Consider the following 16,646-nt stretch of genomic DNA (forward strand, 5'->3'; position numbering starts at 1 on the left):
CCGATCTTCTGAAAAAACGTAAGGATAAAGACAGAGATAGACTGCACAGGTCCAAAACTGACGACGACACTTCCGTTAAGCTAATCGCCAGTTTGCCAGTACTCAGTGAGACGCTTTTGCAGCCCCTGATGCCCGCTTCAGTGGATTCACAGGCTGCAACCAAGACGCATTCAGAGTCCGGTATGCCACGAGACTCTTCTTTGACTACAGAACCTGTGGATGTCTCTACCTTGGATGGGTCCAGAGCCACTGTGTAGGCACCGGCTTCTGAGGAAGTTCTTCGTACTACTGATATTCGACTCAAACCGGTGACTTATTTCGCGTCTTCAGTTCTTTGTAAAACTGCTGAGTTTCTTAGGCCCAGAGTGCGAGCTATGCCTAAGAAACAGACGACCCAAACTCAAGTGCCTGCTTCCTTGCCACAATCACAGATGCTTAAAATGGCGGAAGACCTTATCATGCTGATTAGGGGAAGTCAGCCTTCCCCTGCTAAAAGGAAAAGAGACCTGTCCCCAGCAGCTTTATCTGACCAAGAGTCCGACGACTCTCAGGTTTCTGATTATGAAGACATGCCCTTACCTGCTTATGAGGATTCATATGCAGAGGAATCCATTCCCTCTGCCTCTCCTCCAGAGGTGCTTATGAGGATTCAGATGCAGAGGAATCCATTCCCTCTGCCTCTCCTCCAGAGGATTTTTCTTTTGTTGAAACCCTACATACCTTGAGAAAGCATTTCCATTGGGAATCCCAGGATTATCCACAGTCCAAAAGAGACTCGGGGAAATTTTAGATTTACCACAGCACAGACCCTTAGCTGTTTCTCCTGTTCTGGATGTTGTGGGTGATGTCTTTATGGACTCCAGTCTAACTCCTGATACTCTACCTCCTGCTCCCAGGAAACCTGACAGGTACTACAGAGTCCCTGACTCACACATTTCTTTTCAAGAATCCTACTGCTGACCCAGAGGTCATCACCCAAGGACCTAAAGGAATAAAAGCAACTACAGCTAAGAATCCCACCCCCTCGGATAGGGATTCCCGAGCATTAGACAGATGGGGTAAAAAAGTGTACACCTCTGCAACTCTTGGCATTAGAGCATTAAATTGTCAGCTCCACTTGCTGAAATACCAGCAGCATACTATGGAACTTATTAAACAAAAATGATCTGCCTTCCCTGACTGTGCAGAAAATAAAGAATTACAGGAGCTTATGCATTCTGCAAGCCAAGTCAGCAAGCATACCCTGCAATGTGGGTTTGACACCCTAGACGCATCTTGCAGGGCAGCAGTCACAGGTTCTGTACTTAGAAGGCATGCCTGGCTTAAGGAACAGACCTTGCCAGACCATGTCAAATCAAAATTAATGGATGCACCTATAAACAAAGATGATCTGTTTGGCACCAAAGCAGAAGAGGTTTTAAAAAAGATGGAAGAAAAAGCTAAGTCTATGCAGACAGTCAAAGACTTTTTGCAAGTACAGCCTCCAAGATTCAGTAGGCATTGCCCCTCAAAACATTGGTCCTTTCCAGCCCCCTCAAGGCCACCTCAGACTAGACCTAGGGGAAGCATCCCTCCCAGACAACAGTCTAAGGGTATGCAGAGATCTAAGCAATGGAGTACCTCCACTTCTAAAGCAGGGAGTACTAAGCCACCCCCTTATGGAAAGAATTCACAATGACTTCTCAACTCCTTCTCTCACCTCTGCCCAATTGCTTGTGCCTCTATGAGGAAAACTTGAACCATACAAAAACCTGGGCCTCCATCACCAACGATCAATGGGTCCTCAACATAGTATCCCAAGGGTACACATTTTATTTCCACATGCTGCCAACCCCAAAAGGGTTCCCAGATCTTCCTCCAAACCAGTGGGCAGAGGCACTAAACCAAGTTCAGTCCCTGCTCACCGTAAGGGCAATTCAGCCTGTTCCTGCAGAACAGATGGGCCAAGGTTTTTATTCCAGACTTTTCCTGGTACCCAGGAAAGAGGGCACCTGGCGCCCAGTCTTAGATCTAGCCATTCTAAACACCTTCCTGGTGGTACCAAATTTCAAAATGCTCACCCTACAGCAGCTTCTCCCAATGCTGTCCAAAAATGCCTGGTTAGCCACCCTAGACCTAAAGGAGGCCTGTCTGCATATCCCAATCAGGGACTCCTGCAGGAAATATCTATGTTTCAGGGCAGGATCTATGCATTATCAGTTCTCTGCACTTCCCTTTGGCTTATCCACTGCTCTCAGAGTTTTCACAAAATGCCTGGCTCCAGCCATTGCCTTTTGCAGGCAAAGAAATATTCAAATTTACCCCTACTTGGATGACTGCCTGATTCAGGCAGACAGTCAGGAACAGCTGTTGCAGCACCTGACAATTGTAAAAGACCTTCTAACCTCACTGGGGTACACTATCAATGAAAAGAAATCCAAACTTGTCCCCAGTCAAAAAATTGTATTCCTGGGAGCAAACCTGGACACAGCATCCCAGATGACATTCCTTACTCCAGAAAGACAAGCCTATCTGGCAGGCTACTTCTCTCAAATGGCCACCAGAACCCAGTTATCTACGAGGAAAATCCTGCAAGCTCTGGGGTTCATGGCCTCCTGCATTCTACTAATTCCATATGCCAGACTGCATATGAGGAAATTTCAGTGGTACTTAAAAAGTCTTTGGTGCCAACATTCTAAGGATCTGGAAACCATCATACCTTTGATACCTTGTCTAAGAAAGAATTCCTTTGGTGGGCAGCAGCATGCAACCACAACAAGCGACTTCCCTTTACACAACCTCATGCCATCTAGACCCTAAACACAGATGTATCAGACTATGCCTGGGGTGCACATCTGGATGGCAGGTGCATTCAGGGCTGCTGGAACCCAAACCAAATTCATCTGCACATCAACCAGAAAGAGATGCTAGCTGTTCAGCATGCTCTGACAGCTTTCAGATCCCTACTCTCTCCGGGGCCTCTACTAATCAAAACCGACAACAACACAGTGATGTGGTACATCAACAAGCAGGGAGGAAACCACTCATACCCACTCTGCAGGCTAGCCATGACCCTTTGGAACACAGCCTCAGCCATGCATATTCACCTACAAGACTAATTCCTGCCAGGCAACCAAAGCTCTCTGGCAGACAACTTAAGCAGACATCTCCTAGACCCACACGAGTGGCAATTATTCATAGAATCATAGATTAGTACTAGACTAACTGTCCTCATGGGCCATTTTAAGCCTAGCCAATTACCCCATGTGAGAATCAAACCCTGCACCTTGTGTTTCTAAGGCAAGTGCCTTAACCATCACACCAACCTCCCACCATCCCACTAAATAGTCAGCCCTTTCAAGTCTCAAACCCAGGACGCTGTCCTCAACAATCACACCAACATACCACTATACCATCTGACCACCTTCAGCTTTGTGTCCGAGAAATGGGGTACCCCGAAAGTGGACCTATTTTCCTCCCGCTACAACCACCAGCTTAGCAAATTCTGCATCAGGGAACCTCACAGCAAGGCCTGAAAAGTGGATGCCCTGTCCTTCCACTGGGAAAAACCTCTCAATCTATGCATTTCCCCCCCCTTCCTCTTCTTACCAGAGTACTACTCAAAATAAGGGAGGAGAGACCAAGGCAATCCTGATTGCCCCAGACTGGCCACGTCAGCACTGGTACCCACTACTGTGCAGTCTGTCTCTGTTGCCTCCATGGCACCTCCCTCAGATTCCAACTCTCCTGACTCAGCAGGAGGGAGAGTTCTTGCATCTACAATTGCACACCCTGAACCTGGCAGCCTGGCTTATTCCTTGACAGGTCCTGGATGTTATATGTGAAGCCAGATGACCCAATACTAGAAAATCCTATGCTGACCAGTGGAAAAGGTATTGTTCCTGGATCGACTAAAGGAGCTGACCCAGCACAGCCCTCCTTACCTCTCATCCTGGATTACCTAGCAGACCTACTCCCCAGAGGCCTATCCTTCTCTTCCATTAAAATCCATGCCTCTGCAATCTCTGCACATTACAGCACTGAGACACCTCTCTTCTCACACGCTCTCATCATGCAGTTCCTGAGAGGGGCTAACAACTAAGTCCACCAAGAACAAACCCCTACCTCTGCTTGGGACCTTAACTTTGTGTTGGAAAAGCTCATGGTACCCCCCCCCCCCTTTGAGCTTGCAGCTTCAGCAGAGTTAAAATTCCTCTCTTGGAAAACAGCATTGCTTTTGGCCATCACTTCAGCTAGAAGAATGTCTGAGCTACAAGCACTTATGGCTGTGGAACCCTTCATAATTTTCCATGCTGACAGGGTCTCCCTCAGGACTAACCCAACTTTCATGCCTAAAGTGGTGTCCAGTGTGGCTCTCAACCAACCAATCTATTAATTTGCCCACCTTTTTCCCTAAACCTCAAAATAAGGGGGAAAGGATCCTGCACTCTTTAGATGAGGACAGAGCTCAAATTCTACCTGGATAAGACTAAGCCCTTTAGGAAATCTGACCAGTTAATAGTCTGCTTTGCACCAGGGACAGAAGGCAAGGCCATATCAAAACAAACCCCCTCCAAATGGATAGCACACTGTATCCATTTCTGTTAACAAACACCATGGAAAACTACCCTCACAGGGGGTCAGAACACATTCCACTAGGGCAACTTCAACCTCTACAGCCTTTCTCAGAGGGGTCCCTACCAGAAACATCCTGGAAGTTGCAACATGGAGTTCTGTTCATACCTTCACCAAGCATTACCACCTGCCTATCTTTTCCTAATCCAGGGCAGGCTTTGCAACCGCAGTCCTGCAGGGCATACTAGCCAGCCCCAACTCTTCTTGACTGCCTCCACCCATTCCTCAGCTTTGGGAATCAACCCAAGTGTGATGACAGCAACAGTGAAACACGAAGAACATAGTACAGTTGTGTACACTTACCATAAATGTAGATGTTCGAGTGTATTCACTGTTGCAGTCCTGGTTTCCCACCGTCCAGCCCCCTTGTCCCTCTCTCTCTCCCCCACTCTTCCTCACTCATTATAGGGCTATTGGTATTTACTTTCTACTGGTGGTGTTATTCCACCATAACTTAGCTCCCTATTTGGGGGCTCCTGACATTTGGGGCAAGAAAAACTGATGTAATGGCGTCGGCTGCCTATTTTTATACCACTGACGACCTGACGTCAGTCCTGGAGCAACAGCATCTGACGCAGAAATACTAAGTCTCTGGTATTCAGGCCGGCCGAGGGCTACCCTGGCAGGGATACCCCAAATGTGATGACTGCAACAGTGAGTACACTCAAACATCTACATTTATGGTAAGTGTACACAACTACTTTTTGAAGGGTGATGTTAAAGAAGCACATAAAGTTATTGCTAGATCGTTTTTTAGTAAAAGTCAAGAAAAAGTGGGTAGGAAACCTTCTTTTACTGACAATAAGATTGCTTTGACCTATACCAATGATATTAGGTGCAATATGTCAGATTATACATAAACATTGACCCATCTTGTTGTTTGACGATACTATCGGAGGGATAGTTGGTCCTACTCCGAGATTTTGTTTTAAGAATTGTTTCTGTCTTAAAGGTCAGTTATGTTATGGTCCCAGAAAAATGAAACAGAATGCTTCAACAGATAATATGGGAACCTATCCCTGTTATTTATGCACAGCGTGTAGATATATATCTTCTGAGAGGTCATTTATACACCTCGTGAATGGTTTTAGATATGCACCAAAGTTACATGCAGATTGTACTAGTAGTAATTTAGTATATTTAGCACACTGTTATCAGTGTACATGTTTCTATGTAGGAAAGACAAATAGGACGGTTAGGAAGCATGCGTTAGAACATATTAGATATATGGGAATGAAGATGCTACTAGTCCTCTTTATAGACATGTAGTGTCTTCTGAAGGGCATGCATTTAGTTTTTTAGTGTTCCAAACATTTACTGTTAATGTTAGAGGTGGTGATATTGTAGATATAGTAGAAAAGGATGAAGTAAGATGGATTACAACTTTGCAAGCACATATATCACCTGGCCTAAATGGAAGTATATCTTTAAGACCTTTGTTGAAGACCTGTAAATTACCACACTAATTAGTTGATTGTTTTATTTGAGTGTTTTTACTAAATGTAGATATAAAAAGCACTGAAATGTATTTGTTTTTATGTCTGAAGAAGTGCAGTGATACTAGCACGAAAAAGCTCACAGTTTTAATAAACATTCTGTTTTACGGTCTTGTTTGATCGGTACATTTTCTTCTTTATTACTTGTATTCCTGGGAGCAAACCTGGACACAGCATCCCAGATGACATTCCTTACTCCAGAAAGACAAGCCTATCTGGCAGGCTACTTCTCTCAAATGGCCACCAGAACCCAGTTATCCACGAGGAAAATCCTGCAAGCTCTGGGGTTCATGGCCTCCTGCATTCTACTAATTCCATATGCCAGACTGCATGTGAGGAAATTTCAGTGGTACTTAAAAAGTCTTTGGTGCCAACATTCTAAGGATCTGGAAACTATCATACCTTTGATACCTTGTCTAAGGAAAGAACCTTTAGTATAACTACCACTATTTCTTCTTTCCAAGTCTAGGGCACATCCCCACCCAAAAATATTGTTAAAAAACTACTAGCGAGACTTTTAATGTTATGTTGTCCCTAATTAATTGAAGGCAGGAATTGAATGAGCCATGTAATGTTCAATTGACAATGCCTGTATAACAGATATGGGCTTTACAATATTTGCAACAGAAAATATGCCAATATGGTTTGTTTTCATTTATATAAATGTATGATTGCCAGTGTCATAATTGTTTTTTATTTAAAAAAAAATAAATTATGCGACACTAAAAATAATCTTGTGAAAAAACTGTTTCTGTCCACTGGTCATTTGTAATATCTTCATTTAAACATTCATTCCATGTTATTTTTACATCTGTAGTGTATTGTTTTTTTTTCAGATTTAGTATAGTCATTTATGCTTTACTTATTATGCTTTTTTCCAGTCTGACATTTCTATTATAGCCTCAGTGATAAAAATGTACTGTTGGTGGTTTAACAAAATTAATATCCAACCTCCACATATCCTCTTGAACTCTAGCATCAGACCTGTATATACAAACTGATTTGAATTTGATAACCCAAAAAATTGTCTAGCTTCATTCCATTTTATTAACTCATATTTTGTCACCTGCTCCAGGAATCTCCTTCTTTTCCATATAGTCACTGCATTTTATCATGTGTCTTTCTTATTACTGTATATAGTATAACATATTAGTGTTATTCTATTTTTCCAGGATCTAATTTCCTTTAACATAAGGACTTGTTTAGTACTTTTATATATATATATATATATATATATATATATATATATATATATATATATATATATAAGGCTGTACATAATGCCCTCTATATTCCTTTCCTTGATATGCACGTGATCTTTTCTTTTCAGGGACTGTTTCTGTCACGTGCTTCCATTTGAGCATATATTCCACATCCTGAATTAAATATCTTAATCTAAGTTGTGTGGCCTTAAAAAATGCCTCCTTTTTCGTGTTGCAGTCTTTCCCTTTTGCTATTCCAAAGGAACTCCTTAAGTTCCCTTTTCATATTCTTCCATATCAGACCTCCTGGTTGATGCATGTAAGCCTGATGACTTAAACACCCATTGGGGCCAAAACATCCTAATTGTTAGTATCTTGTAATCAATGTCCATAAATAAGTTGCCGTAGTCTTATCTTACTTCAAATCTTTTGAGAAATTACTTCCCACACTTCATAAGCTGCTTGCTCAATGGTCCATTTCAATCAAATCCCTGAGTATCTCATTCTGTCATGACCACACAAAAAGAGTAAGCTGTGTACCAAGTCAAGCGTTGGGGCATAATTCATTACAATAGCATTTATTTTTATTTCATTTCCTTTTATCTCCAACTATATTATTAAACTGTTTAAGTTTAGCAAATATAATTTTGATGTCAGTTTATGGATAGGTAACATAACATTATGTCAGCTACAAAAATGTCTGTTTTCTCATTAGTATTTCTCCATTTATATCCAGTTATGTTTGATTGCTTTATGTCCCTGACTAGAAGTTCTAAATATAAAGCAAAGAGTAATGATCACCTTGGATAACCTTGCCTAGTTCCTGTTGTGAGGCTAAACACTTTAGACAACTCACAACCATACTTCATCCTAGCTTAAACTATGCTTTGTAAATATTAATGTTGTCCATGTTTGTAGAAACTCAAATGCCTCAAGGGATCTGTTCATACATTGCCACCTCACTCTATCAAATGCTTTTTCGGCATCCAGACTTATTAAAATTAATATATTATTATTTCCACTGCATCCTTCTGACTCTTTAAGTATTCTGTTAATATTGTCAATTGTTTGCCTGTCTTCTATAAACTCATACTGATCCAAGTCTATTATTCTTAATAATATCTTTGCCATTTCTTTGCCAAAATCATCATAAACACCTTGTATCTGGGTCTCTATTAATTATTCAAACGTTTTAAAGTTCGAATCTCATATGGTCGACACCATATGATTGAACTTTAAAATGTTCGAAGGTGAAAAGCAATGGCTCAGTATGGTGCAGAATGGCAAAATTTCCCTTTTCTGCACTGCAGTGCGATCTCGGAGTTGGTATATTTCAGTAGGGGGGTGTGGGGGTGCAGGGGGGCTTGCCCCTCTGCTCTGAGCATTTAGGTAAGTTTTTTTTTTTAATTTTTTTATTATATTTTCGATGTTTCAAACTTTGCTCATATGTCGTCGAACATATGAGGTTCGAAGTTTTGAAACTTTAGACCCTTGTATCTTCCCCTCCTTTAGTATAACTACCACTATTTCTTCTTTCCAAGTCTAGGGCACATCCCCACCCAAAAATATTGTTAAAAAACTACTAGCGAGACTTTTAATGTTATGTTGTCCCTATCTCGCCTTCCTTCTCGCTGGTTGGGTTTGGAGCAGATCTTCGGCTCTAACTCGGCCGCATTCTAAAGCTCGAGAGCTTCCACTGGCTTGAGGCTAGACTGTATCCCAGCATGCCTAGCGAGAGTTACCCATTTCTCGTTTGCCGCTTGAAGCTTCGGGATTGCTGATGACTGGCTTAGGCTAAGTTAGATTGTTTTTTCTAATATTTTCTTGTAAAATATTGTTATTTGGTAGCATAGTTATTTCTGTAGGTCACTAGAATCTGTTGTTTGTCTATCCCTCTACCTGCTTAATTGTGGTTTGTTGTTGAGACCGTCGTTTCTTTATCTTTCAGGCTTACCCTTTCTCTTCTTTCTAACTTACGAATCCGTTTAAGTTAGAGGATTCATCCTACCCTATCAGCCCATTTTACTTGCAGGGCTTTACCTTATTTCCCCTCTCTACCTAAGGAGCTAGCCGTTTGAGTTAGAGGCATCTCCTTGGTTGGAGGAGTTGTCGTTTAACTTAGAGACTCTCCTCCTTCCGTTTCTTTCCCTTTTCAAAAAAAATAAAAACTTTTTGCTGTATGTTTTTTGGCTGAGTGTCTCTTTCCTTTATGTTATCTCTATTATAGTATTTTGTTGTTGATCGCTTTTGTATTTTGTGGTAAATATGTCCAAAGAAGCTTCTAAAGGAATCCAAGCCTTCTGCATTCAAGAATTGTGATTCCTGCACCCAAAAGTTGTCTCTAACCGATAGTCATACCAGCTGCGTATACTGTTTGGGAGCTGTTCACCTGCAGGACTCTTGCTCCATTTGTCATGGTTTTAGGTCTAGAGTCCTCCAGGAGCGCAAGAACAAGCTGATCTTGAGAAGATTATTGAAAGGGACTTTTGAGGCATTGAAGGAAGGGAATCAGGCAGGAAAATCTGACAAACCCTCCAAATTGGCATCTTCATCATTTCCAGCATTGGAACCGTCGAAGGACGAAGACAAACCGACAAATTCATTGGATACGATGGCTGTCTGGTCTGACAAGGCTTTATCTCCTTTGGTTCCATCAGTATCTTTGGAACCATCTAGGAGCCACAAAAGATCCAGGTCTCCCTGCTTGGAAGCGGTGCTTTCCGTGCCATAGTCCCCACTTCTCCAGTCTGTGGTGGGCAGTCACCAATCGTCCACCCATTCCTCTCGATCATCCAGGAGCCTTTCAGATGACTATGCGGAGAGAGTGTTGTCTAGGGCCCTAGTTCCAAGTCTAGGGCACATCCCCACCCAAAAATATTGATCTGAAGTAGGTAACTTCATTTGATCATCAACCTGTGGGTATCGGATCCAACGCGGATCCGAGCTGGCAGCTTTCCAAGCTAGAGATCCGAGCTCCAGGCTCCTCCCCCTTACCCATATTACCCTGCTACCTCCTTCCAATCCTCAGATCTTGTTTGCCGCGGCTTTGTCAAGCACGAGTTTCTCGATCTCCTAGCGTTTAGGTGATTGTAAGTAGTTTTTTTTTCTCAAAAATCCTTCTAGCTTTTGTGTGTGTGGATAGTACAATTCCCTAGTTTAAACCCCTGAGTTTTACCCTCATAGTTTAAATTTAGTGAACCCTTTCCCTTACAGTGTTTGTGTGGGCGCGTGTGTGTTTTAGTTTAGTAATCATGGCTGAGGCCCCAAAGGCCATCTTTTCTAAGTGCACTGAGTGTGGCCATAAGCTTTCCCCAGCAGATGGCCACACTCAGTGCGTCCTCTGCCTGGGAATACCACATTTATCTTCGGGCTGCCAAATTTGCACAGCCTGTAACCCCCGGGCCCTGATGGATAGGAGGAATAAGCTGATTCTGGCAGGTCTCCTACCCGAGGAGTCAGCTTCCTCCTCTCTCTTGGTGGCTACATGTGGCTGCTCAGCTTGCTGTCCCCTCTCCCCTGGCTGGGACTCAACCTCCCACTTTTTCCCAGGGAGAGAGGGACTCAAAAAAAGACAAGAGAGAGAAAGACAGAGAGGCATAGAAGCTACAAGCGGCGGACCGACTCGACCACCTGCTAAACTGCTTTCCTCAGCCCAGAAGGTCTCTGGGCCTTCCTTCCCTTGGCTCCATTCTCCACATTTTTCCACGGAGCCAGAGGAGGAGGCCCGACCATCTTCAAGGTCATAGCGGCGGCCCTCCCGGCCAGCTTTGGTGACCTCCTCTAGGTCGACCCGTAGCCTCTCCGACGCTGATATGGACCGGATGATGCATCGTTTCCTCCAAGCCCAATTGCAGATGGGAATGCTGCTGCCACCCCCTCCCCAGGGGGGGGGGAGTTCAGCCACACTTTGTGCCCCGATAGCTCCTTCTCCAGTCCACTATCGGGTTTCAGAGCCTTTGGATCCAAGGAGTCTCGGAGTCAGAGAGTCGGCACCGATGTTTATTGCTACCTCTAAGTCGGCCATGCCCTCGAGTCTGTCAGATCCCCTTTCAGATCTGAGCTCTCGGGGCTGAGAGCCATACATTGGATCTGAGGGGGCCAGCGTGTCTTCGGCTCCGTTTCGGTCGGAGCACACTTCCCTCTCGGGTCCGAGAGCTTCGGCTCCGCCGATCCCTGCACCGGATCCGAGGGTGTTAACCACAGAGCTGAGAGAGATCAATTCACTCTCAGCTTTCAACGTGGTGGAGAGGGTCCTCTCGAGAGGTTTGAGACCCCCTGCTCTTTCTTCAGATTCCGCCCCCACTCTTTTGCAGCTGGGCTTGTCTTCCATCATCCAGTCCCACGGACAGCCTGCGTTGACACCCCAGCCCGTTCCACTGACGGAACACTACCCTGTTGGTGAGCCCTCCTCGGACAGTCCCACCGAGGAGGCCCCTCACAAACGTAAGTGTAAGAAGAGGCACTTGGACTCCCCTGAGTCCCTCATGGAAGACACCGATTTGGAGGAAGGGGAAGGTTCCCCCAGGTCGCACCCCTGAGGACGTCTCCTTTGGAGACATTATTGAAATGCTTCACCTAAAGGGGGGGGGGTTGTCAGCCCAAAAACCTTCCTCAGATGAGTTGGTGTTCCTGGAGGCGTTCGCAGGCCCGTCTACCTCTTGGGTGTCCCCTCTGGCTGATTCCTTGGTTGACCTCATCACAACCAGGGCATGGAAGGAACCGGATACTGTAGAGCCAGTCCCCAGGAGGCCAGATAGAATTCTTAATCCCCCTGTGGATAGGACAGCTTGGAGCAAGGGTTCCCCAGTAGATGCCATGGTGGTGGCGGCAGCCACCAAGAAGGAACTTGCCCAGGATAGTTCCTCAATCCATCCCCCTGATAAGGAGTCTCGGACGATGGATCGTATCGGGAAGCGGATGTTTGCTTCAGCTACCTTTTCAATAAGGGAGCTGAATTATTTGGCCCATGTAATTAGACTTCTACGGGATCTGGTGAAAGAATACGCTGAGTCTCCCCTTGAGTCCATGACGGACTTTCTCGGCTCGCATGGCCACTCTGAAATCTGTTTCAAATACGTCTGTGCGGCTACTTTCCCATGCCACGGAGGGAGCCACTAGAGCCAGTGGGTTCAGCATCGCCTTAAGGTGTCATGCCTGGCTCCGGCTTTGTGATTTTGCGGAGCCTTTCAAGGCGTCCTTTGCAAACGCACCCTTTGACGGCTCTACCCTATTTGGGAAGACCGTCTGCGACACACTGGTTCAGAGCGAGAAAGACTGGAAGATGCTGTCTGCCGTCAGAGTCCGCTTCTCGGCTCCTCAAAGGTCCTTTTCCAGGAACCAGAGAAGACAAAAGAAGATGTGGTTCCGGACGTCTCAGCAGTCCCATTACGCTCCAGACCCTTCGTCCTTCAGTGGCAGTGGGGGACAAGGTGGACACCGGCCCAGAGGCAGAGGGGGGCCGAAAAACTTTGGGTCACAGGAACCTTTTTCTGACTGACCCACGCAGCAGCCCTGAGAGGTTGCCCGACTGCTCCTCTCTGGAGGCAGTCGGGGGGCGTTTTTCAAAGCACTTGGCCCAGTGGGAGTCCATCACAACAGACCACTGGGTGCTTCGAATAATATCCAGAGGTTACTCAATCCCTTTCATAAACCTGCCTCCTCAGTCGAGGCGCCTCCCCGATGTTCCACTCAGTCAGAGGGAGGCTGCAGCTTTAGAGGTAAAAAAGCTGCTAGAAAAAAGAGCCATCCAGCACGTCCCCCCAAACCAGTCTGGATTAGGCAATTACTCCAGGTGCTTTTTGCTGCCAAAAAAGACAGGGGACTTAAAGCCGATTCTCGACCTTTCAACAATGAACCTCTTCATTGCCAAGGAGAAATTCCGGATGGTCACGCTTCAGTCCATTCTGCCCCTGCTGCAGGAGAAGGACTGGATGTGCTCCATAGACCTCAAGAATGCGTACTATCACATTCTCATGGACAAGCAATCCAGGAGGTTCCTCCACTTTCGGCTAGGGGCCAGTTATTACCAGTTCAGGGTCTTACCCTTCGGTCTCACCACAGCCCACAGGGTGTTCACCAACGTCATGGCAGTTGTAGCGGCCCACCTGAGACTTCAGGGAATACAGGTTTTCCCTTACATAGATGACTGGCTCCTTACTGCCCCCACCAGGCATCTACTCTGCTTAGCCAGGGATTGCTTCCTACTTCTAGCGTCCCGATTGGGGATCACCATAAACTTGAAGTCATCCCTTCAACCAGTTCAAGTCTTGGAGTTCATAGGGTCCAAAATAGACACGCTTCAGACCAAGGCCTTCTTGACATCAGACAGACTTCTCAGTTTGACATTACACGTTTTAGCCCTTCTTCGGTCATCGACTCCATCAGCGGAGTCAGTCCTGAGGGCTTTAGGGTCCATGGCAGCAACAATCAGTCTCGCACCCTTAGCTCGCTTACACATGAGGATTCTCCAGTGGACTTTGCAGGTTCAGTGGTCCATCCTTCACCACCCGTTGGACTTACCGATTCCTCTCAGCAGTGTTTACAGAAATTCCCTCATCTGGTGGCTCCAATCTCTAGAGCTTCGGGAAGGTCGACCGTTTGTTATGCCACAACTCCAAGCCACTGTGACCACGGACACTTCTCGCCTCGGGTGGGGGGGGGGCATTACGTGGGCAGAACTGTCCAAGGTACATGGACTCAGAGACTGTCCTGCATATCAGTGTTCTGGAGATGAGGGCGGTGCTTCTAGCGTTGCAAGCCCTTCATGCCTTTCTCCCTCCAGGGACTATTGCGATTCAGTCAGACAACATGTCAGTGGTCTGGTACATCAACAAACAGGGGGGACCAGGTCTTACCCTCTTTGCCGAGAGGCCATGAGAGTTTGGGACTGGGCGATATCCACCAACCGTTTTCTGTTAGCAATGCACATTCCGGGTTGGTCCAGCATCCTAGCAGACAAACTGAGTCGCACTATCCTCTCACCTTACGAGTGGTCTCTGACTCCCTTAGTAGCGAAACAGATCTTCCGCAAGTGGGGTCAGCCTTGCTGCGATCTCTTCGCGTCGCCTTCCAACGCGAAGTGCAGCAAGTTTTTTGCCCCAGAGACACCCTAATTCATGCTTGGCCACCCGGTCTTCATTATGCTTATCCTCCTCTTCTGTTGATAACAAAATTCTTACAGAAAGCTCGTCGGTTGGGGAACAAGATTATCCTCATAGCTCCATTCTGGCCTCGTCAAGCCTGGTTCCCATGCCTACAGTCTCATCTTATAGCTCCTCTCTGGATCTTGGATCCCATCCCAGGTCTGATATCTCATCCTTCGGGATTGATGCCCCCGAATCTGGTCGATCCCAAGCTCTCAGCCTGGTTGATCCAGTTCCATTAGTTGCTAGGACTCCCGGTATGTCGTCTGCAGTCAGATCTATCCTGGTAGCGGCGCATAAGCCTTCTACCAGGAAGGTTTACAATAGTAAATGGAAGCATTTTTCCATTTGGGCGTCTCATAAGAAATTGGACCCTTTCACTGCTCCCATCCCAGCAGTGCTCGATTTCCTATCTCATATTTTTCAGCAAGGAGCCAGTTCTTCTACTGTAAAGGTTCAAATGGCGGCCATCTCCCATTTCCATATTGGGGACAATCTCAATCCCCTCGCGTCCACCAAGATTTACAAGACCTTTCTGAAAAGTACGTTCCTCTTGAGACCTCCTACTAGGAACCCCGTCCCTCCATGAGATCTAACTTTGGTCCTTCAGGCTCTGACTGGACCTCCTTTTGAACCTGCAGCTTCTGTCGATTTGAAATTCTTGTTCTTGAAAACTGTCTTTTTGGTAGCGATTACCTCTGCTAGAAGGGTGTTGGAACTTCAGGCCCTCTGTATTAAAGCCCCGTATCTTGCTTTCCATAAGGACAGGGTCTCTCTCAGGACTAACCCGTCCTTTCTACCTAAAGTGGCCTCCGAGGCGAACATCAACCAGTCCATTAATCTTCCAGTTTTTTTCCCTAATTTCCAAACCAAAGGGGAGTACAAACTTCATTTGTTAGATGTTCATAGACAGTTACATTTTTATTTACACAGAACAGTTGCATTCCGCAAGTCTGATCAGCTCTTTGTCTCCTTTGCAAAACCCTTCTTCAGTAAGCCTGTGTCAAAGGTAACTCTGGCCAGATGGATTTCGAATTACATTCTGATCACATACAAGATATCTGGCCTGCCGGAGCCTACATGGGTTCATGCTCATTCTACCCGCTCTATGGCTACATCTGCTGCATTCTGGTCGAGAGTTCCCTTGGATGACATTTGCTCTGCGGCTACTTGGGCATCCTCTCATATCTTTATCTCTCACTATAAATTGGATTTAGTGTCTAGAGGTAGGGCAGCCTTTGGCTCTGCAGTGCTCAGGAATATCCTTCCCTGAGGACCTACCAAATTTTTTGGTAGCTGGGGACTCTGTCCCACAGGTTGATGATCAGATGAAGTTACCTACTTCAGATAAAGAAGTTATGTACTCACCATAACATTCCATCTGAGTAGGTAACTTCATTTGTCAGCAACCGACCCTCCCTCCTTCCCCCTAACATGGTTCTTTGATTTCCTGAATCCTAGGATGGTTTCTCAGGTCATTTGTTTAATCCTTAGGTTAGGATTCTTCAGGTTGTTGTTTTGTCGTTGTGAGGTTATGTAGATGGGCAATCGCGATCTGAGGATTGGAAGGAGGTAGCAGGATACTGTGGGTAAGGGGGAGGAGCTTGGAGCTCAGATCTCTAGCTTGGAAAGCTGCCGGCTCGGATCCGGGTCAGATCCTATACCCACAGGTTGCTGACAAATGAAGTTACCTACTCAGATGGAACGTTATGGTGAGTACATAACTTCTTTTTAAAAAACTGCTAGCGAGACTTTTATTATCTCCTCCTCCTTTTTCCCCACTTCTGTTGCAGTTCCATCACCATCGGGGGTTTGCCTTGTTTTCTGATTTCTCATTGCTTCTACAAATTCAGTTTCCTTTATTGTTGATGTTAATTCCACTCTTTCTCTTTCTGTTAATTGAGGAAGTTGTAATTGCCTCAAATATGTTACAATTTCCTGTGTGTTACGTCAACCTCTACAGCTTGTTAATTTACCATTACATTCATAATTTTTCCTTGGTCAGCATCTACTGTCTCACTAGTAACATTCAAAGGAACAACCATCATGGTTTTTAATGATAGTTCTTCTTTCTTCTGCCCCCATTCCTCCTCCTGACTCATTTTACATTCTATCCACTCAGCTTCACTCTGTACTCCCTGACTCCTCCACTGCACAGCTGTCTCGCTGTCCATACCACTATTCAGCAATTT

General features: G+C 45.4%; 1 protein-coding gene across 1 annotated transcript in view; it reads left to right on the top strand.

The window, feature by feature from the left end:
* Positions 1–16,646, top strand: part of GTF2IRD1 (GTF2I repeat domain containing 1) — a gene marked incomplete in the record, with an annotated part of 795,304 nt that overhangs the window by 673,461 nt on the left and 105,197 nt on the right.

This window comes from Protopterus annectens, chromosome 13.part0 (genome assembly GCF_019279795.1).
Source record: "Protopterus annectens isolate FY-2018-M chromosome 13.part0, PAN1.0, whole genome shotgun sequence".
In the NCBI taxonomy this organism is placed as follows: domain Eukaryota; kingdom Metazoa; phylum Chordata; order Ceratodontiformes; family Protopteridae; genus Protopterus; species Protopterus annectens.